Source organism: Maylandia zebra, unplaced genomic scaffold (assembly GCF_041146795.1).
Source record: "Maylandia zebra isolate NMK-2024a unplaced genomic scaffold, Mzebra_GT3a scaffold02, whole genome shotgun sequence".
NCBI lineage: Eukaryota > Metazoa > Chordata > Actinopteri > Cichliformes > Cichlidae > Maylandia > Maylandia zebra.
The window spans coordinates 3,777,283-3,801,105 of NW_027490032.1; the positions used below are offsets into that span (position 1 = coordinate 3,777,283).

The following is a 23,823-nucleotide window of genomic DNA, read 5'->3' on the forward strand; positions in this document are numbered from 1 at the left end:
GGTGGACAGGTGTAGGTGAGGGAAATGGATCCCAGAATTGTGAGGGAGCTTCTGGAGTTCAAACTCCACGATCGCTATCCTGAAGGATCAACCAGCAGGGAAAGATATACAATCAAAAGAAGAGCTGAGACCTTCAGGATAAATGGTGAGTACAATGGATAATGTCATGTAAACCATCAGAGTGTAGTATTGTGCGTTAATGTGAACATTCCCTCTTGTCTGTTTGTTCTTGTCTCGCCCCACATGCCCAATGGAGATGGAGACCTGTACTATGTATGCAGGCAGAAGAAGAACAGAACGGAGAACCTGGCAAAAGTGGTCTGCACTGCCAAAGAGGCAAATGACATTTTTGAGGAATTTCATTCCAGCCACTTTGGTGGACACTGTGGATGGGAGAAGACCCACTGTGCCATCATGGCACGCTATTACTGGCCTGGCATGGAGGGTGACATTAAAAAATGGGTGAGCACATTCTGTATGAATGAGCCTCAAACGCATTGTGGAAACCCAAGAACCCCCCCCCCCCCCCCTTTGTTTTTTTTTACATTTGTTTGTTTCTCTGTTGTTCGTATGTCTTGTGTTCGTACCCTGTTGCTCCTAACTAACCCATATAACCTACAGCTCCAAGGCACTTTGCTGATCATTAACATGTAATGTTACTTAATTTGGCAATAGGTTGCTCAGTGCCCACAATGCCAGTGTAAGCAGGCCAATATTAAGGAAAGGAAAGGATACATTCCAATCGAGGTACAGTAACACAGACAGCATATTTGTTACTGTCCAAATACATCAAATGTGACATGTTCTTCTTTACCCCCCTCACAGGTCACAGAGCCCTTTGAGCTCGTTGGAATGGATCTTGTGGGTAAACTGACCTTAACGGATGGTGGTAATCAGTACATTTGTGTGATGGTTGACTATTTCACCAAATGGGCAGAGGCCTACCCACTGAAAAACAAAACTGCAGATGAGGTCACCAGTTGTATTCTGGATTTTTTCTACAAATTTGGTGCACCTAAAAGACTGCTAACAGACCAGGGCTCAGAGTTCTGCAACAAGGTGGGGTATTAGTAGCTCAAGCACATATGTAATGTCAGCTTGGATGACCAATGTGATCACCTTTTCAAGGTCAACTATGGCCTGTGTAAAACCCTGGGCATCCGAAGAAGCCTCTGCTCACCATACCATCCCCAAACCAATGGCTTGGTGGAGAGATTAAATGGCACAATCCAGAGGTACAATACTGTCATTTATATATTGTGCTGTAACTATGTCACAACGATGGCTATTTAGTATATTGTATTCATGCATTGACATTTCAGATCCCTCAATAAACTGGTGAGTGACGAGCCCAAGAACTGGGACAAATTCCTGCAGTCAACCATGTTTGGACTGAGGACAAAAAAGCAGCTGACAACAAAATACAGCCCATATTACCTCATGTTCGGCAGAGAGGCAAGGTATCCATCGGAGATCCCAAAGGCATACAAGGTAAAATGGTGTAATGTACAAGAGAGAAGATGTCTCAATCCTAATCCAGTTACTCAGTCATTGTATTTTGGCAGGTTACAGAAGGCATGGTCACTAAACTCATTTCGAATGAAGACGTGTGTGAGGGCCTAAAATCCCAGGAGGTGGTTTACGCTGACGTAACCAAAAATGTCAAAACCACCCAAGACAAGATCCACAGGGGGAAGGCAGAAAGGGGAGAGGAGGATGGCTTCCAGGTGGGACACATGGTTTTGCGCAAAAATGTGAGGCAGGAACAGAGAAAAGGTGGCAAACTGGATGCTGATATGCTGGGACCCTTGAGGATTGTGAAGCTGGAAGGCAAAAGTGCTGACTTGGTGTCAGGGAAGGGCAAGCGGACTGTGAAGGTCAACGTTGACCAACTGACGCACTACTTCCAGCCTGAGGAGAGGGTCCCAGCAAAGCTAAAGAACCTGTCACCGCCACCCTGCCAGGGGCCATCAGCACCCCCACTGTCACCGCCACCCTGCCAGGGGCCATCAGCACCCCCACTGTCACCGCCACCCTGCCAGGGGCCAGCACTGGTGCAGTCTCGCTGTGACCCCGAAAATGGTGAGTAAGCAGACAATGTACAAATGATATGTCTGACAAGTTCCTGACAATGTTGTCTTCACAGTAATAACCAGAATCTGGGCTGGTGAAAGGGGAAAGGTGCTGTGGTCCAGAATTGGGCCTTACAAGCTATTTGCGGAGAACATTGCAGATTTGGCCCCTGGGAAAGAGTTGGAAAGTGAAGTATGTAGATGTTTTCCACATGAGTGGTCACCTCATTGGACGGGAATGACAATGTACCGTGTGTGCCCCTAGATCATAAATGCATATTTGACACTGGTGGGGCGCCAACACGCTGTATTGATTATGGACTCCTATTTCATGACATCAGTTTGGCAGGGGTCCATGAAAGGTTTCAGGAAGGTGAGTTGGCTTTGACATGTAACCATCCTCATTTACGACTATTCATGATGTAATGCCACGATCTTCACTTTGTAGCTGGATCTGCTGAATTATGACGTGGCAGCTGGGGCAGTCTGTGACAACAGACACTGGACACTCATTGTAAGACGCCACACAACCATCAGAATTTGACGTGAACCTACTAGGTTTAACATGATCTCCATTTGTTTTTCAAGATAATGTATCTGAAAGAAATGCGGGCTGTCTTTGTTGACCCATTTGGGGCAACACAAGCACAACTCGATAGGTGCAGGGATGTGACAAGGTACGCACAACAGGCTAATGTTAACCACAGCAGTCATATTTCTAACTTGTACATGTGGATCACATAAGGCTGCTGCACTGGATGACATTCAGTACCTGTTCCTTTTCTTGTTTTTTGTACCCATCTGTTTTTTCTTTTTTTTAACATTTGAAAGAGCTCTGGTTAGACGGAAATGTCCAGCCATCGGCAAATGGATGTGCTCAACTGTTGCCCATCCAAAACAGCAGGACCTAACATCCTGTGGCGTCTTTGTATGCAAGGTTAGTACAATGCTCATGGTGTATTGTACCTAAATGGACAGATTCTGATGAGTAGACAATGTTCAGCTTGCAGAACAAATACTGTCGGGGACAAATATATCTTTCCCTGTTGACGAGGAGGGGGTTGCCAGGCTCAGACTGGAGCTAGCGCTCTCTCTGCTCCAAAACTCAGGTATACCCGGGAAACGGCATTTGGACCTCCATTTGTGACAGTTATGTGTGTATCCACATTGTGACATATGTATTTATAGATGACATTTCCCAGCTATGTCGTGCCTGTGGTGAGGCAAGCTCAGGTGCAGAAACCGATGACTGGGTAAGATGACAGAATCAATACCTAAGATGGACGCACCTTGACTGGGTTACTTCAACATCACTGGGTGACATGTCACTTTGATGCACCAACAGTGGAATTCTAGTTCAGGTGACCTGCATGCCTCTGCACTTCAAAGACACTAGAGCACCTACAGGACGCATGGAAACAGCAAGTGATGCACAGATGAGACTGTTGCACAGAAATATGCAGTATCTGTACACTGTAACATGTTTAGTTGCTTTACTCAAGAGCCTGACTCCAGCTGAATGACACTGACAATCTACTTTTCCTTGCAGATTGAATGCACCTTCTGTGGGAAGTGGTACCACACAGTGTGTGTCGACTTCCCCTCTGCAGTAGGCGACTACAAATGTAGCGGGTGTTGAATGAACACAGAAGGAATTGACCCGTGTAGTCTTTGCTTACTGATTGTTTGTAGTGTTGACAATCCACATTGCTGGCATTGCATGTTTCAACATATTTGTGGGTAGATTTAGATGCACCACGTGTGAGTGCAGCCACTCAGCCTTTACTCAATGTGATCATAGCAGCAGGTGCAGATGTGTGTCACAAGTTAATCTAGTGGTAGGCTATGGTACTTGGCCACAGGTGGCAGCAGTGGACTGACCTGCATTGGGGACTGGTCCAGCTGCTATGTGGTAGTCAGTAGATGGGCTCCACATTGGGGATTATATGCAAGTTTTGGGGACTGTTTATTGCTGATCACTGTGTGACTGCTGTACATTCAGCGTAGCTGCCATCCCCTTACGGATCGTTATGAGATTGACCACACTTATGCAGACTGTATATCACATCCAACTCTGAAATGTTCGTTTGCAGAGGGGAGACACAGGCAGACTATGCTGGCGACATGTGAGTTACAACACTGGTGAAATATTGGTGTGTCATATATTTGTTCACGACATTTTTCTTATGGGCAAAAGTGTTGATATCAGGATGGTGATTCTTATGACTATGTGTATGTCATTTGGCATTTTGTACAAATGTAGGCTGATAATAAATACATGATATCATTTCATTCATTTCAAAGGTTTATTTGCATGACGCACAAACACACAATTGAAAGGTACAAATGTGCATGACACGAATTCAAACGTGCTGCAGATGTGTGTCACCAGTTGATCTGGCTGTAGGCTGTGGCACTTGGCCAGAGGTGGCGCTGGTTGACTCGACTCCATGTTAGTGCACAGAGCAAACTGCTCGCTTTAGTTGTGGAGCAAAAACGCTGAATTCGGTGAAATAAACCGTGCGAGTGGAACGATAACGACGACAAGGGTCTCCCGATCGTTTACTCTTGCTGTCCTGTGAACAACAACGGCGTGGTGTTACTTGTTTGCTGTTTTCGCGATCGCGTCGCGCATGAGGATATCACCAGGTAAACTCGCCACATTTTTAAACATTTTGTTGTTCAACAGCATCAAGACTGACGGAGTGTGTTTGAGATAACCTCACAAGTGTCACAGATGACACATTTGGCGTTTTTTTGCTGGTTTGTCGGTAGGAGCTACTGAAACGCAAGACTGCCACACATCTGTTCGACCAACGCCAGTTGATCTAAACGCCAGTTGATCTGGAACACCGGCCCCTCTCAACAGCTGCGACAAATCATCTGGAGAAATGGTAAGCATAGGAGACCAAACACTGAGGAACAAATCCTCATTTCATCCTATGATAACAGCATTTTCACCATTTCAGCCAATTCCTTTTGCACAATTTGTCTCTTGTGCTCAGGCAACATCTAGGGCCATGAACACACTTTCACGGCAGACTGCGTTTCAAAGTGGTGCTCCATGAGAGTCATGCAGCCGGGCAGGGGGAAGAACACATCTGCAAACCGCTGTTGCAATGCAGGAACATCTGCTTTGTGTGAGATGTTCATCACAAAGCATCTTAAACACACTCTGTGAAAACTTCATGCCCACATCTTGTTTTTAAGAAAAATCAAACATCTTTGTCCTTGAAGATCATTTCAGAGTTTTTAATGAGCTGCAGGAACCCTGTTCAATGTTAGTGGAGAACAGCCAAGTCTCCTCCTGTGATAAAGCTCCACATGTACCACTGAAAACAGTTAAATTACTTTGAATCTGAAATCAGGGCTCAAACTACTTGTTGTGAGACCATTTCTTTATTTTTCAAAGTTCATCAAATATAGGATCAAAACAAATCACGATTTCATAATACAAACTTCAAATCAACAAGAAAAAGGCTGCAGAACATGTGGATCAAAATGAATTCATAAAAAAACAACATGTGGACTTCAAGAACACAGTAAACACACTAAAGTTAAAGGAGGAGCGAAAAATAGAGGTTTAATAGAATTTGAATTTTTGATCTCGTAACAGTTCTTTGCTGCCAATGTGAATACGAATGTGGTCTTTGCCTAACTGAATAAAGGTTACTCTGACTCACTGCTCCATCTTCTGGTACAAACTGGTATTACATGGAAGTACAGCCCAAAACCAGTTTAGCTTGAGTTTCTTTTTTCTGGACATAAAGTCACAGCAGGTGTTGTTTCAAAGCTGGTGGACAGATTTAGTTCATTTTGGAGGATTTAAGAGCAACTGCTGTGAAAATATTTGCAATTTTGGGAGAAAAGGTTCAAAAGAAGAAACAGCAAAAGTTTAAATATGAATAAAGAATTTAAATTTAACTGAGGTAACACATTAAATGAATACATTTAAAAAAAGAAGTTAATTTTGGAAACACTAAGAAAGTTCAAATGAAAGAAACTGAAATATATATCCATATCTGCAATTTTGATACAAAGTCTGTTTGGTAAAAAAGACATTCCTATAACTTTAATAATACAGTAACAAGTACAACTACTAAACACTACTGTGTCCTAAGGGAACAAAGGTTAAAATGTAACAGGGATAACATTTTAGAGAATTAAAATCCCTCAAAGGAAAAAACAAACTTGATATGCATATCTATACATGCAGCTTCCTAAATGTAACATTCAGGATTATTCACTGCAGGTCCAGAAATCAGAGCTACCTCATCAGATCCTAGTGTGACATCAGCTGACACTCTTTACAGGAGATTCCATCTGAACTCTGTGGAGCCTGATCTCAAGGTTTTTAAGTCTGAGCCTGAAACCAGAAGAGGATCTTTCTCTCTCTTCAGATTCATTGTGATCCAGTGATTTCAGTCCTGCATGATCAGGCTGATGTTTGCACAGAGCAGATAATGAAGTGAAGGCTTTTCCACATTGGTAACAGTGAAACAGTTTATTTACAGTGTGGGATAGTTTGTGTTCGGAGTATGAACTGAGATTCCTGAAACTCTTATCACACTGGTCACAGCTTAAGTTCACTTCCATGTGTGTACGTTCATGTTTGTTACGATGACCTGATTGTGAGAAGCTTTTGTCACAGTGTCTGCACTTGTATGGTGTCTCTCCTGTGTGGATTCGCTTATGGTTTTTCATTGAGGTCATGTCCAGTGGTGAAGGATGACCCACACTGGTCACAGATGTGCTTTTTGACCCCACTGTGGAAGAGTTTTTGTATTTTTAATGTACTTGTGTGTGGAAGCCTCTCCCACATTCTTTGCAGTAGTTCATTTTGTCTCCAGTGTGGATACGTTGATGTGGTTTTAGGTCCCGTTGATGATTGGAAGTTTTTCCTCAAAGGTTAAAAAGAAACTCTTTCCCACCACCACAGTGACGACAGGGTTGAGAACTGGATCCATCTGTGTTGCTCTGCTTTTTTTATTTTTATCCTCAATGTTGCCTGAAACAAAGAGCATCTCTGCCAACGTCCAATTACATTTTACTGTTTACATTATAAGACTGAGTTTACTGAACAGAAATGACTCTTCATTTTTCCCAAACAGTTCATTCAGTATAACTCCGTAAGTTTACTGATCAGACTTGTTCCAAACACTCGGGTTACAATTAAAAGAAAAAAAACGAATACAGCCTCACAGTAACTGCACTTGTAGAGTTACTTTCAGGTGTGGATCCGTCGGTGGTTTCTCATGTGATGTGGAGATTTAAAAGTCTTCTCACACAGGTCACATTTATAAGGTCTCTCCTCAGTGTGGCTAAACATGTGTAGTTGTAACTGTGCGTCTGTTGTAAACAGTTTCCCACACTGATCACAGCAAGAAACATCATTTCCAGTGTGAATCCGTAGGTGACTATTTCGGTACTGTTTGTCGCTGAAACTTTTTCCACAAAAGTTGCAGCTGTACGCCTTAATTCCAGAGTGGGTAACTAGATGCCTCTGTAAGTCCTTTTTTTCAGCAAAAGCCTTACCACACAACTCACAGCTGTGTGCTTTAACTCCACTGTGCACGATACGGTGTGATTTTAAGCTTTGATAATGGGTAAAAGACTTTCCACACAATTTGCAGCTGTAAGGTTTAACTCCACTGTGGACGTGTTGGTGTGTTTTAAAGGATTGAGCGTGGGTAAAAGACTTTCCACACAAGTGACAGTTGTACGCTTTAACTCCACTGTGGATAAGTTTGTGTGATTTTAAGCTTTCAGCCCGGGCAAAATCCTTCCCACACAAGTCACAGCTGTACGCTTTAACTCCACTGTGGATGACTTGGTGTATTTTTAAGCCTCTAGCCCGGGCAAAATCCTTCCCACACAAGTCACAGCTGTAAGGTTTAACTCCATTGTGCATGACTTGGTGTCTTTTTAAGCCTCTAGCCTCGGTAAAAGACTTTCCACACAAGTCACAGCTGTAAGGTTTAACTCCACTGTGGACGAGTTGGTGTTTTTTTAAGATTCGAGCCAGGGTAAAAGACTTTCCACACAACTCACAGCTGTAGGGTTTAACTCCACTGTGGATGAGTTGGTGTGTTTTTAGGCTGTCACTCCGGGTAAAATCCTTCCCACACTCATCACAGCTGTAGGATTTCTCTCCCTTTCTTTGACGTTTGTCAGCCTCCTGAGAGCGCTGACTTCTTGCTCCATGTTGGTCCTGCAGTGACAGAGATAAAAACAGAGGCACTGAGTGAAATGCAGTCGCGGAACGAACTGAAACTCCCTCCGTCAGTGGAAACAAACATGTCAACAAACACATTGTTGGTGTGTTAGCACCACCTTCTGGTGATAGTATCACATTACAATGATGTGACACAATGAGAGGTGTAATGAAAATTACATTATTGAAGAAATATATAAGTGGAGAAAATCTTTTACTTCATAAAATATTTTGAGTTCAACTGATGATATTGTTGTTTCAATATGTGCTGATAAAATATGATCTTTGCATTTTCTTCTAACTTCTGTGGTTTTTGGTTGTGAATGTATATTCTGTATATAAGTAGGAGCCCAGGATGCAAAAGACAAAGCTGCTGTTAATTGTGTTTTAAAAACCAACCAGTTGCACACACAGTTTCAATAACAGTGTAACTGTGATGTTTTTCTCACCTTTTGTGTTGAAGTCATTCTTTCCTCTGTAGTGGCTGAGCTGAGTCCAAATGGCTGAAATTGTCCTTCTACTGCTCCACCAGACTCCTGTTACTCAGCTGGGACACAAAAAGTATATAGACATATTTTACCCCTTACAAAAAGAAGCAGAGCAAATAAACATTACTACACTCCTCAGTGCAGGGCTTGCAAAATCTCAAAATCCCTGGTAACCCTTCGGGCAGGGAAGGGTTTTTGGTAGCCCAAAACAAATTTAAGTAGCCCAAATAAAAAAGAGAATAATTTTTTGATTGATGTTTGGTTTCCTGTTTTGTTTCCTTTACAATATTATACATTAAAGTATAATATTGTAACAGAAACAAAATATTAATCATAAAATTTTGGAAAAACAAATTACAACATTGTATAAAAATTACAACTCAAATACTTGGTTCTAATTGAACAGAAATTTCTATGAACTTGTAAGAACTGTGTAGAACATGAATCAGTCTGTGTCAGATCCTGAATTTGAAATTTCCACTGAAGTCACAGGTAAGAGGCAAGTGGAACCAAGATCGAGGCCATTTGCTTTTTTGAAGTTTGCAAAGACTGCTAAATCGTGCCAGTGGTAGTTCACTCTTTGCAACATAGTACGCTGTTCTAAACAGATTTTTCAGGTTTATTTTTAGTATGTTATTTGCAATTGGTGTTTGTTCTGGGAAAGATATTGCAGAGTGAGCAATAATGCATTTCTCATGGGTTCTAATGGGGTCCTTTCTTAAAATGACTGGCCCAGCAACAAAGGCGCTTGTCGACTCAGAAATCAAGGTAAAACCAATAACACATCCGGCAGAACATTATGTTATTTACACAGGTGCACACAAGTGGTCCGCATGTGCGCATACGCTGTCAAAATAAAAGACGCGCACCAGATAAGAAGTTGCAACGCGCGTTTGCGTCCATATAAAAGGCACTGTTTTTGTCCGCTAGAGTGGGATTTTCACGGCACATTCTGCATCACATCTCTGTGCGTTCATCATTTGTTTGAAGCCAGCTCACCTCCTGCAACCACTTTTCCGAGAATACTTGCTTGAGAATGCTTCTTTTGTGGTTCGGACTCCTTCTGACACTTCTTCTGCGATGGAGGAACACCACAGTAATTGCTTAAAGGAGCTTCTTCGAAATCTTTAAAAGTTCTAAACAAATGTCTGTCCTCCTCCTGAAAATATTATGTAAGCAAACACGCGTTGCAACTTCTTATCTGGTTTCATTTTGACAGCGAATGCGCACATGCGGACCACTTATGTGCACCCCTGGTTATATAGCTTGTCATATCGCAGCCACAGAAATTCTTTTGTCCATGAAACCATAAAGCTGCACTTTCTTTTTGCCTTATAGTCTGATTTGTCATAATCTTTCCATTTTGTGGTAAGCTTTTCTTTGGCTGTCACTTCTTCACCCTGACCTGTCTTATTTGGCTCAGCAGAACTAAAATATATATCCTGCTGCTTTTACACACGCACTCACATAACGCTCAGCAATTCTCTGCGCGATCAACCTCTCACATGGTTTGAGCTTGCTGCGGGAGATTTCACTTGTCATGTTTGCATAGTAAGCTAACGATTGATAAGACGATGTCAGAGGAATTGGTGCGCAAATTATCATCACTCACCAATCAGTGCTGTCGCTCTCTATACACAGTTTGCGCGATTGCAAAGTGAAAGCAAAAAACAAGCGCAAATTCAAACGCGATTTCAATATGTCACATATTGACAGTGGCTCACCGATGCCAATGACATAATTACCCAGCTACATTTCCGAAGGGATGCAAAAGCATTGACATATATTTTTCCTTCCTACGATAGCCCGATGGGCAGGGCAGCGATAGATTTTGGTAGCCCGACTGGAAAAATCGCTTGCCCCGGGACGTCGGGCTAGCGATTTTGCGAGCCCTGGTACGGATTTGAACGGAACAGATCAAGAGCAATAGCATTAATGAATGCTATTGAAAACATTTCATCAGAAAATATAATACCGCCGTATTTTCACGACCATAAGGCGCACTTAAAAGTCTTCGATTTTCTTCAAAAAGTACGGCACGCCCTATAGCGCAGTGCGCCCTGTGTGTTGTAATGAGGACGTAGTAGAGAACACCATGAGAACGCTAAAGGGTGAAGTGTGTGCGTTGACTTTATCGCACATACCTGTATAAAAGAACAGGTATGTGCGTTATGCAGGACATCATTGTTTTAACAACCCTGAAAATGGCAAAGAGACACGCTTACGAAGCACAGTTTGAACTGAAGGCCATCAGCTACGCGGAGGAACATGGAAATCGAGCAGCGGCGAGAGAATTTAAGATTAACGAATCAATGGTTCGTAAATGGAGGAAGCTAGAAAACAAGCTCCGGCAGGTCAAGAAAACGCAGCTGATGTCTGTGAAGGTTCTCGTTCATCCAGGTCATCGTAGTCAAAGGAGCTTGCAAAGAAAAGCGTCTGGACTTCTTTAAGTTGCTTGAAGACGTTTCACCTCTCATCCGAGAAGCTTCTTCAGTTCTAAGGTCAAATGGTGGAGAGTCCCAGATATAAACCTAGGGACAAAACTGAGGGACAAAAGGACCCCCTGATGATCCTCTAATCGCCTGAGCCAAGGTGTGAAACTGGGCGTGGGTCCCAAACAGCCAGAGTTTTGGGTGAGCTCATTGTGAAACCTGGCCCACCTTATCATGCGAATTCCTGAGGTCAGATGGCCCAGGATGTGAGTGGGCGTTAAGGCGTCTGGGAAGGGATCTCAAAATGTTCCCTCTAAGCCTGAAGGAAAAAAAGAAGGAACACACACATGTAAAGGAAGCACTCAAAACCTGCGGCTATCCTAAATGGGCGTTCTTAAAGTCAGCAAAGAGGCACAGAAAAGAATACCAGACACCAGTGAGGGAGGATAAGAAGGACAGACGCAACAACATTGTCATCCCCTATGTAGCCGGTGTATCAGAGAAACTCAGGAGAGTTTTCTCCAAGCATGACATCCCAGTGTATTTCAGACCCAGCAACACGCTCAGATAGAAACTGGTTCACCCGAAAGACAAAACGCCAAAACACAAACTCAACAATGTGGTGTATGCTGTACAGTGCAGCGAGGAATGCCCAGACCTCTACATTGGAGAGACCAAACAGCCACTTCACAAGTGCATGGAGAAGAGCCACCTCCACAGGACAAGACTCAGCAGTCCATCTGCATCTTAAGGATAAAGGACACTCTTTCGAGGATGCCAATGTTCACATTTTGGACAGAGAGGACAGATGGTTTGAAAGAGGAGTGAAAGAAGCCATCTATGTCCACTGTGAGCGACCATCTTTGAACAGAGGCGGGGGTTTACGACACCAACTCTCTGCCATCTATAATCCAGTTTTGAGATCCCTTCCCAGACGCCTTAACGCCCACTCACATCCTGGGCCATCTGACCTCAGGAATTCGCATGATAAGGTGGGGCCAAGTTTCACAATGAGCTCACCCGAAACTCTGGCTGATTGGGACCCACACCCAGTTTCACACCTTGGCTCAGGCGATTAGAGGATCATCAGGGGGTCCTTTTGTCCCTCTGTGGGGGGTTACTCCCACTAGGTTTATATCTGGGACTCTCCACCATTTGACCTTAGAACTGAAGAAGCTTCTCGGATGAGAGGTGAAACGTCTTCAAGCAACTTAAAGAAGTCCAGACGCATTTCTTTGCAAGCTCCTTTGAAAACGCAGCTGAGTTTCCGCGGACATAAGGCGAGGTGTCCCGAGTTGGAGGAAAGACTCGAGCGGTGGATCATCGAGCAAAGAACGAGCGGGAGAAGCGTTTCGACGGTCACCATTCGGCTAAAAGCAGTTTCACTAGCTGTAGAGATGAACATTGAACATTTCCAAGGAAGTCCGTCTTGGTGCTTTCGTTTTATGAAACTGTGCCATTTTTCCATCTGGACCAGGACTACGGTAGCGCAGCAACTTCCAGCGGATTATAAGGAAAAGCTGGCCATCTTCCGCTCCTACTGCAGCAAACACATCTGTGACAAAAACATCCAGCCCAGCCACATCACAAACATGGACGAGGTCCCGCTCACTTTCGACATCCCGGTGAGTCACACTGTGGAGAAGAAGGGGACCAGCACGGTAGCGATACGCACAACGGGGTATGAAAAGTCTTCTTTTACTGTTGTGCTTGGCTGCCATGCTAATGGACAGAAACTATGGTGATTGTTAAGCGAAAGACTTTGCCTAAAGAGAAGTTTCCAGCAGGAATCATCATTAAGGCAAATGAAAAGGGCTGGATGGATGAGGAAATGATGAAAGAGTGGCTGAGGGAGGTGTACAGTGGGGCAAAAAAGTATTTAGTCAGCCACCGATTGTGCAAGTTCCCCCACCTAAAATGATGACAGAGGTCAGTAATTTGCACCAGAGGTACACTTCAACTGTGAGAGACAGAATGTGAAAAAAAAAATCCATGAATCCACATGGTAGGATTTGTAAAGAATTTATTCGTAAATCAGGGTGGAAAATAAGTATTTGGTCAATAACAAAAATACAACTCAATACTTTGTAACTAGAGCTGGGCGATATGAGATTTTTTCATATCACGATATGTTTTTTTCATTTCAGGCGATAACGATATCTATCACGATATAAGCCAAATAACTATATTTGTAAGATTTAAATGTGCCGTTGCTCACAAGTAAAATGTGAAATAATCAGCAGCTTGTTTTTATTTAAATATTTATTTCCCATAATAAGTTCAACAGGGTAGATGTACTTAAGGAACATGAGACTTTTTCAGATACATAAAGGCAAATATTGCAAACTACACAAAAGGCAGCCGCTAAAGCGTTTAAGTTTCAAAATAGAACAAACGAAACAGACTAAATTGTCAATTCCACTTAGAAACAAAATATTAATTCTAAAAATAAATCTTAGTTTGTTTTACAGAAGAACAGACAAAACTGACTAACTTTTGTCAATATCAAATAAACTGAGAACTAAAAGGAAATTCTCAATCTCTCCTTGTTGTATAGCTTAGCTTTTCAAACAGTTTTAACAGTTACTTTAGTCTGACAAAAGCCGAATGACGAATTAGCGCTTCCAGTCAGAGACTGAGGCTACGTCCACACGTACACGGGTATTTTTGAAAACGGAGCTTTTCCGTTTTCGTTTTAAAAAAGAATCCCGTTCACACGTAAAGGCAGAAATGAAGGAAAACGCTGCTATGAACATGCCAAAGCAGCAGGTGGCGCTAGATTCCTAACCGTGCAGAAATGTTGGCCAATCAGAAGTCTAGAAGCCTCGGTGGGAAAAAGTAAACAAAGCTGGGGCATAGAAGCAGAACCGAGTCGTATGTGTGGACGGACAGTAACTGTGTGTATATGTAAGCATTTAAACACTGCAGAGAGTAGAATTAACAGTAACAGTATTGTAGAAATTCATTTCACCGAAACAATAACGTGGCGCACAGTGTGATGCATGCACCAGTTTATTGTATTTCCAGACTTGCTTTCGGCACAATTTACAGTGCACGCTACTCTGTTTTTTGTCAGACTTGAAATAGCCGAAATACCTTCAAACTACGGAACTTCCGTTCCCGATCTTCCGTTCGACAATCTCTCCGGCATTGGAACCATCATCTGTTTTCTCTTCGGTCACGCTCGGTTGATTTTTCTAGTCGGCACACTCATTTCCTCCATTACGTGCTGGCTCCATTACGTGCTGGCTCCATTACCCGCTGGCTGCTTCCCAAACAAACACACGTGCGGCTTGGCACTTGTGCTGTACGTAACAAGTCACGCGACGTGACGCTGCGGCTGTGATTGGTTCGGCTGACCTTTTTTTTTTTTTTTTTTTTTTTTTTTAAAAAGAGGACAAGAGCGGCGAGGTCTATCGCGATAGCTTAATTTCTCTATCGAGTAAAAGTTATATCGCGATACATATCGTTATCGTTCTATCGCCCAGCTCTATTTGTAACATAACCTTTGTTGGCAATAACAGAGGTCAAACGTTTACTATAGGTCTTTACCAGGTTTGCACACACAGTAGCTGGTATTTTGGCCCATTCCTCCATGCAGATCTTCTCGAGAGCAGTGATGTTTTGGGGCTGTCGCCGAGCAACACGGACTTTCAACTCCCGCCAAGGATTTTCTATGGGGTTGAGGTCTGGAGACTGGCTAGGCCACTCCAGGACTTTCAAATGCTTCTTATGGAGCCACTCCTTTGTTGCCCGGGCGGTGTGTTTTGGATCATTGTCATGTTGGAAGACCCAGCCTCGTTTCATCTTCAAAGTTCTCACTGATGGAAGGTGGTTTTGGCTCAAAATCTCACGATACATGGCCCCATTCATTCTGTCCTTAACACGGATCAGTCGTCCTGTCCCCTTGGCAGAAAAACAGCCCCATAGCATGATGTTTCCACCCCCATGCTTCACAGTAGGTATGGTGTTCTTGGGATGCAACTCAGTATTCTTCTTCCTCCAAACACAACGAGTTGAGTTTATACCAAAAAGTTCTACTTTGGTTTCATCTGACCACATGACATTCTCCCAATCCTCTGCTGTATCATCCATGTGCTCTCTGGCAAACTTCAGACGGGCCTGGACATGCACTGGCTTCAGCAACGGAACACGTCTGGCACTGCGGGATTTGATTCCCTGCCGTTGTAGTGTGTTACTGATGGTGACCTTTGTTACTTTGGTCCCAGCTCTCTGCAGGTCATTCACCAGGTCCCCCCGTGTGGTTCTGGGATCTTTGCTCACCGTTCTCATGATCATTTTGACCCCACGGGATGAGATCTTGCGTGGAGCCCCAGATCGAGGGAGATTATCAGTGGTCTTGTATGTCTTCCATTTTCTGATGATTGCTCCCACAGTTGATTTTTTCACACCAAGCTGCTTGCCTATTGTAGATTCACTCTTCCCAGTCTGGTGCAGGTCTACAATACTTTTCCTGGTGTCCTTCGAAAGCTCTTTGGTCTTGGCCATGGCGGCGTTTGGAGTCTGACTGTTTGAGGCTGTGGACAGGTGTCTTTTATACAGATGATGAGTTCAAACAGGTGCCATTCATACAGGTAAAGAGTGGGGGACAGAAAAGCTTCTTACAGAAGACGTTACAGGTCTGTGGGAGCCAGAGATATTCCTTGTTTGAGGTGACCAAATACTTATTTTCCACCCTAATTTACGAATAAATTCTTTACAAATCCTACCATGTGAATTCATGGATTTTTTTTCACATGCTGTCTCTCACAGTTGAAGTGTACCTCTGGTGCAAATTACTGACCTCTGTCATCATTTTAAGTGGGGGAACTTGCACAATCGGTGGCTGACTAAATACTTTTTTGCCCCACTGTATGTAAGGAGACCAGGTGGTTTTTTCCACGCATCACCATCGCTCTTAATCTGTGACTCTATGCGTGCCCATCTCACAGCCGATGTGAAAAAACTAGTGAAACAAATTAACTGTGAGCTTGCTGTCATTCCGGGAGGCCTGACAAAGGAACTCCAACCGCTGGACATCGGTGTGAACCGCCCGTTCAAAGTAAGGCTGCGAGCGGCTTGGGAGCGATGGATGACCGATGGAGACCACAGTTTCACCAAGAGTGGAAGGCAGCGCCGGGCGAGTTTGATTGATGATAAAAATGTGAGTACCAAACTCAGTTTTGCTCCTGCTTTATTTTTAAATATGCACACTTGTATACTTGTGTGTTGTTGATGATGATGATTACCGGTAATAGAAATGTGAGTAAGGTACCGAACTCAGGTTTGCTCCCGCTTTATTTTTAAATACGCATACGGTACTTGTATGCGCCCTATAATCCAGTGCGCCTTATGTGTGTGTTAAATACAGTAATGGCACACATAACTGAGACTGCGCCTTTTAGTACAGTGTGTCTTATGGTCGTGAAAATACGGTAATAATATATACTATAGGGGTATTCATTGATTTAAAAAAAGCTTTTGACACTCTGCAACACTCCATCTTGATTTCTAAGGCTACGTTCACACTGCAGGTCTTAATACTCAATTCCAATTTTTCGATCAAATCCGATTTTTTTGTCTGCTTGTTCACACTACAGATGAAATGTGACAGCAAACACGCTCCTGTGTGAACCCTCAAAGCGGCCCACATGCGCAAAAGAAGACATCACACAACGCGGTTCAGACCCAGACCAAACCGTTTGTTTGACTGATGGCCCTTAATATAAAGACTTATTTTGGACTTTACATTTCCCCAACTTTGCCGTAAGTTATTTTGTTATTTACATATGGCCTAATAATTATCCTTATTGCCGTTTTAGAAATTTGCAGGGATAGTTGCAGATTTCTGTCAGAATCTGCAGATTATACAGTATAAATAAAATGTTCACGTTGTCCTTCCAACAGTTTCACTAACATCTACATGGGATGGACAGGAAGCGTTCGCGATGTCTTCTCAGGCACTTCTCCGGCGCTGATAATTGGCGTCCGTCTTCTGTCAGTGACGTAAAAGATGGATTTAATGCGACATGACCATTCAAACAGCAGTCGCTTTCTAAAACATCAGATATGTATCGGATTCAGTACCACATATGAAAGTGACCCAGATCAGATTTGAGCCGTTCACACTGTCATACCATGATTGGATATGGGTTGCATAGGGTCAAAAAAGTCGGATTTGATGCGCTTTCGCCTGCAGTGTGAACGTAGCCCAAATTAAGTACTTGTGGTGTGAGAGGAATACTATTGAACAGGTTAAGCAGTTATTTAGATAATAGGTTTCAGTATGTGCAGTGTTTAGGCAATTCATGTGATAGAATGAAAATAGAGTGTGGGGTCCCTCAAGGTTCTATTTTAGGACCACTTTTTAATTTATATATAAACAACGTTTGTGATGCGTCAAAAATGTTCAACTTTGTTGTTTGCAGACGAAACAATTTTTTTTGTTCCGGAGAAAACTTGAAAGAAATGGCTAAAATTATGGTTATTGAATTTAAAAAAAAAAAATTAAAAATGATTTGATGTAAATAAGCTAACGCTGAATTTGGAAAAAAGACAGTTTATGATATTCAGAAACCATGTAAAGGAGGAAGAGATAATATTATCTATAGAGGGAGTATTAATTGAAAGAATGACAGGTTTCCATTTTCTGGAATAGTGGATGACAAGTTAACATGGAAACCTCATATTGAACATGTTAAAAAAAGTTGGCTAAAAGTATTTATATCCTGGGTAATGTAAGATTGTGTGTGTGTATATATACATTAAAAATAAATAAATAAATAACACCCAGCACGCCCCTGCGGGCGGTTTATCCTTCAAGCTCAGGTCCTCTACCAGAGGCCTGGGAGCTTGAGGGTCCTGCGCAGTATCTTAGCTGTTCCCAGGACTGCGCTCTTCTGGACAGAGATCTCCGATGTTATTCCCGGGATATATATATATATATATATATATATATATATATATATATATATATACATACACACACACACACATATATCATCCTAGGAGTTAAAAAAAAAACCATTTCAAAAATCCCTTTGTTAATGAGGAATTGAAAAATTTTACAAATGGAGAATTTATTCTACAATTCATTATTCAAGCACAGAATTCTTTATTTCGATGTGCGTGGCTCTTGTTGTCCTCCACATGGGGGTGTCAAAAATCACATTAGAAGTGGCACACATCACACGGGGGTACCTGTTGACGGTGTTAACAACACCTTTACATTCACTTGGCGAACTTGCAAACGCTTAGGATTTAGCTGAACCTGACTTTACATGTTTCTGAAACATGAAGGACATACTGATTTCCTCTCCTGATATTGAGAGTGTAGTATTGATATTTTAACCTTTAAGGAGCACAAAATGTATTAATCCTACTAACACATACACGCATGCAATGAAGCTCAAGAAGACCAGATAGTATTTTAAGCCTGTGTTTCTGATTTTATGGTTCACTTAGTGGGATGAGAAGCAATATCGTTGCCCTGTACCTGTGCATGTGCAATGACAATACAGTTGAATTCTATTCTAATTCTATTCTATTCTAATATATGAACTAGTGGACTAATATTATATTGGGAAAGATGATTGAATTATAGCAGGGGTGAACAGAATGCAGCAGAGGGATTAAATGAGTGAGACTAGTAGATTCTTAGTTTCTTGTTCCTGGTGTGTGGGGGAGGTTTTACCATGACATACACCTTGTTACTTGGGATTGTTTGCCATTTTTGCAAACGATTCCTTTATCGATTCCAATGACGTCACCACGTTGCGGAGCGTCAGTTACCTGGCAGGAAACACGGCTCAAACGCTCAAAAGTTTGGTTATACTTTACGAGAATGGATGACAACAGGGCAACTTGCAATACTTGCCAAATTTATATTTCATTTAAGGGATTAAAACACTACGAATATGCAAAAGCATTTGCTCACAAAACACACGATAACCTTAAATGAATGGTGTTTTTAATCCCGCTCCGGACTCGTGAATCTCAACCCAGCAGCAGCGATAACGTTTGCACGTCCTCTCCCGTTAATGCGGCAGGTAAATAATCAACTAACAGCGCAAATTATGTTAGCGCGATCTGCGTTATTACAAAACCTGCCATTACTGTGCATTTAGGTGACCATGATGAGAGAGACCGACAGAGTCTGGCTGGCTCAGATGCTGGCAGTTCCCGCTGCAGTCTACCGGTAGCGTCTCCTTTCAGGCCAGGATAGACGAATGTCACTGAGCAGTGACTAAGTTTGTGGTAAAAGGCTTGCACCCATTTGCCACAGCAGATGCCCTCGATTTTCGGTAGTGAATGTGTTTAATTGTAGGCAGGGACATTACTAAATATTCTTGTGTAATTGCTACAGAATAATTTATGTTATACTTTGTTATTGCTACAGAAGAATATTTATTTTATTATTTTACATTTACAAATTTTTTTCCTGGGGACCCTGTGACACCCCATTGAAGAGCCGTAGGCTGTGGATCTCTTAACATCTCACTGTTGGGTTTGTAAGGCCATGTTACTCCTAAATTTCTATCTTGTTCAAAGAGAAGATATAAAACAAAGTTCTAAGCTAATCGACCTTAGTGGTCTCCTTTAAAAAAAAAAAAAAAAAAGAATCGATAAGAGAATCGATAAAGAATCGAATCGTTAAACAGAATCGAAACTGGAATCGGAATCGTGAAAATCTTATCAATACCCATCCCTAGATGTATGTTTTTTCAGGAACAGGAAGATCACAGCGACATCCTAGGGTCGCATGAACTTGTGGGCTATGCAGACTTAATCTTGTAATTGTTCATTTCTGTGTGTATTTACCGTGTGCTATGCTATTTTCATGATGTGGTGGCAGATTTCTTTTCCTATGTATTAATAATATCACATTAGTAATAGTAATATTATTTCCTCACTTTAGTGTTCACCAGTTGTATGCATTCACATAGAATGTTATCATAAGTGGGCCCCATGTTATTGCACCTTCACAGTGGACCCATCGTAGACTGGAAGATCTCCAGAAATCCTACTTTAAGGGAGGTGACATGTGGTTGTAATTTTTCTCTGATCCATCCTTTATTTCCCTGCGTTTGAAGGATGGGTGAGATTCAACAATTGTCATAGCGCAGTGGTTGGCGTGGATAATTTTTTCGACCCCCCCCCCCCAAAAAAAAAAAAACAAACAAACAGCAGATGGTTGATGTGTGGCAGCCGAATAGTAAACTTTTAAAAGTAGGGCTGGGCTATATCATACCGCTCACGGTAATACCGGTATAATGTTGGGCAACGATAAGAAAATTAAATACCCCGATAAAATAAGGGTAAAACACGCATGCGCATTGCCTTTGTTTTCATACGCACATGGCTGGAAAAAGCACAGCGGTGACAGAGAATGAGAAGGGCGAAAGCGGATCGTTGAATGAAACGGATGAACCAGAATTGGTTTGTAAAAATGTTGCAACTTCAACGGCGTGGAACTGGTTTAGCTTTCGTCCATTAGATACACAACAAAGCACTATTTTTGGTAGAACGTGCTAGCGGGCCGTCGTTATTACTGTGTTTTTTGGAAAATACAGCACAACACTAAAATCAATCCTTTGATTTTTCTGAAAATTGACAGTGAAAATAGTGAAAATACATTGACAGTTGTTTTTGGTTTTTTTGCACTAATAAAATTGTGGAGTTGTAAAGTATTTTGTCTAGCATCAATTATATTGTCAGTTATATCATTATCGCAAATTTTCTAATTATATTGTGATAAATATTTTTTAATCATATAGCCCTGCTCTATTTAAAAGTACTGAATGCTATGCCGCTTATTTGATTGCAAATGTTAAAAAACAAAGAACATTAAAACATGACTGTTGGAGAGATGTCGGCAAAGTTATGTGACATTAGTGATGTTTGTACAGGGTGGGCCATTTATATGGATACACCGTAATAAAATGGGAATGGTTGGTGTATCAAGTTACGTTGAAACCAAGCACACCATTGGTTTTTTTTTTGTGACATTACCAATAAGTGTGACGTGTCACATGGCCCTCTTCTTATTGAAAAAACAAAAGTTGTATCCAAGATGGCCGATTTCTAAATGGCCACCTTGGTCACCACCCATTTTGAGGAGTTGCCCCCTCGCATATACTAATGTGCCACAAACAGGACTTTAATATCACCAACCACCATGTACTTTCAGCATTAACATGGTTTTAAAGCATTCACTGTAAAATATATAGTATGTAAATCTTACAGAGAATGTCTTGATTTTATGGATAATTAAAGCCAGTCATATATCCACAAACACAGCAAGCTGAAATCCACTGAAAACAGTCGACTGAAAACAGTCAACAGCTGACTGTGAGAGAAAGTACTCGGGGCCTTCAAGTTAAACACTATGAAAGGCACATCAACCACACTTATACAGACTGTATATACCAACCAACTCTAAAATGATCATTTGCAGAGGAAAAGACACAGACAGACTCTGCTTACAGGATGTGATGTGACAACACTAATGAAATATTGATGTGTCATATTTGTTCAAGACGTTTTTCTTAACAGGGGTGGTAATTCCCATGACTTTGTGTATATAATTTGGAATTTTTTTTTACAACTGTGGGTCAAAAATAAATACATGACATTATTTCATTCATTCATGGTTGATTCTAGTCCATGTTAGTGCAAACAAAGTAAACTGCACGCTTTAGTTGTGAAGCAAAAACGCTGAAATCGGAGAAATAAAACGTGCGAGGAGAACGATAACGACGACAAGAGTCTCCCGATCGTTTACTCTCGCCTTCCTGTGAACAACACCGGCGTGGTGTTAATTGTTTGACAATATCACCAACTCGCGACATTTTTAAACATTTTGTTGTTCAACAGCATCAAGACTGACGGAGTGTGTTTGAGTTAACCTCACAAGTGTCACAGATTACACATTTGGTGTTTTTTTTTGCTGGTTTGTCGGTAGCAGCTCTTGAAGCGCAAGTCTACCACACATCTGTTCGACCAACGCCAGTTAATCTGGAACACGGGCCGATTTTTTGTCCCAGTCCAGCCCTGGATGCATCTGGAGACGGTCCTATTAAGTCCTATTCTAAAGGCTGATTTCCCTCCCCCACGCTTGTACCTGTGGCTTTCTGTCCTGGGGGTGGGGGCTGGTTGTTCTCCTGCCCTGCAGCCAATCCTTTTGTTCATATTCAAAGACCGTTTTTCTGTATGTATTCTTACCCCCTAAAACCCGTCGTATTGTAATGTTGCAAGCAATCACAAACTCTACAGTCTGTCTAACTCCAATGTATACCAAGCAATCTATTATTATCAACAGAGCTAAAAGCTTACCTTTAGATGAGCCCACAAACCGAGAGAAACTCCGTGATGAAGCTGGAAGTCTTAACAAACAGATCAGGGAGCAGAGACCCACGTGGTTCACGCTGATCTGAGCTACGATCCAGGAAATAAGGGTGTTCGGATCGATGCAGAAATTGATCCCAACGTTGGTAGTGGTATATGTTCCTGTAAGTTTACTACTTTACTCCAGTTTCATGAAAAAGTAACTCTCTGCTCGACACCTCTCCTGCACACACACACACAATTTCTCCGCCCCTTTTTCCCGACTCTGCCGTGATTTGTTACTCGGTTTGGTCACATGACTCACTTGCACAACGTAACCACGCGGGGTGTATTTTTTTTTTTTTTTTGATTAAACTTTATTTACAAACAACAGTTTAACATACAAGGCACCATCATTAATCCGATTATGTTACATCCTCGGTTGAGCATTATAGCAAAACAAACAAACAAACAAAACGAACAAAAAAACCCCCAAAAACAACAACAATAAGCACAAAGTTAAAAGAGTTAGCACAAAAATAAAGAACAGTCATTGAAGGATTCGAACCAAAGGCAAAAACTAACGTGCAAAAAAAGGGCAGTCGTGATTATAAAATAGGGAGTTTTTTGTTTTTTTTTAACATAGGTTAAACTCTTTAAATAAAACAACAAGTTTATGGGCTTTCTTGTTATTCACAAGTTTCAGCGATTTAGCCCAGAGTCTAAAGTCATTCAGCCATCTGTTTATACATGGTTTAGCTTTAAAGTATCTGCATTTGTGAATAAAAAATTTTCCCATTAACAAAATCGTCCTAATCAACAGGTCAAAATCTGCATTCTCAGCAAGTATTCCAAATTTTATTACTGTCACCGTCAAATGTGGTAACTGAATTCTCCTGGACTGTAGCCAGCTCCACATGTCAGTCCAGAAGGAGTGCACTGATTCACAGTTGAAAAACAAGTGATCCAGACTTTCAATATCATTTTCACAAAATGTGCAGGCGTTCACATCTAAATTAAATTTCCGTCTTAAGAATTCATTGGTTGGATAAACCTCATTAATGATTTTAAAGTGAACCTCTTTTACTTTAGGGGAAAGAGGAAGTGAAATATACTTTTTTCTTATCGCCTTAACCTCCATGGTCTCAAATTCTTTAAGGATATAATTTCTTTTAACCGGATTAGGGAAAATTTCGTTTATCAAAATATTCCTGATCACTTTGTTTGTAAACCTGCTGTCACCAAATTCAACTCCAGCTATGCAGAGCTGCCTCAGTCCAGGAGAAATTTTA

The 23,823-nt window shown here is 41.8% G+C and overlaps 2 long non-coding RNA genes across 2 annotated transcripts; one reads left to right on the top strand and one right to left on the bottom strand.

Annotated features, from left to right (window-relative positions):
• Window positions 1-4,418: 4,418 nt before the first annotated feature.
• Window positions 4,419-4,911, top strand: LOC143415681 (uncharacterized). Its single transcript, XR_013096112.1, has 2 exons — window positions 4,419-4,721; window positions 4,848-4,911. It is a non-coding gene; the product is annotated as an uncharacterized LOC143415681 (long non-coding RNA).
• Window positions 4,912-5,458: 547 nt separating this feature from the next.
• Window positions 5,459-22,790, bottom strand: LOC112432549 (uncharacterized). Its single transcript, XR_003023098.2, has 3 exons — window positions 22,541-22,790; window positions 8,736-8,833; window positions 5,459-8,283 (listed from the first exon to the last, which is right to left on the bottom strand). It is a non-coding gene; the product is annotated as an uncharacterized LOC112432549 (long non-coding RNA).
• Between the last annotated feature and the right edge of the window lie 1,033 nt (window positions 22,791-23,823).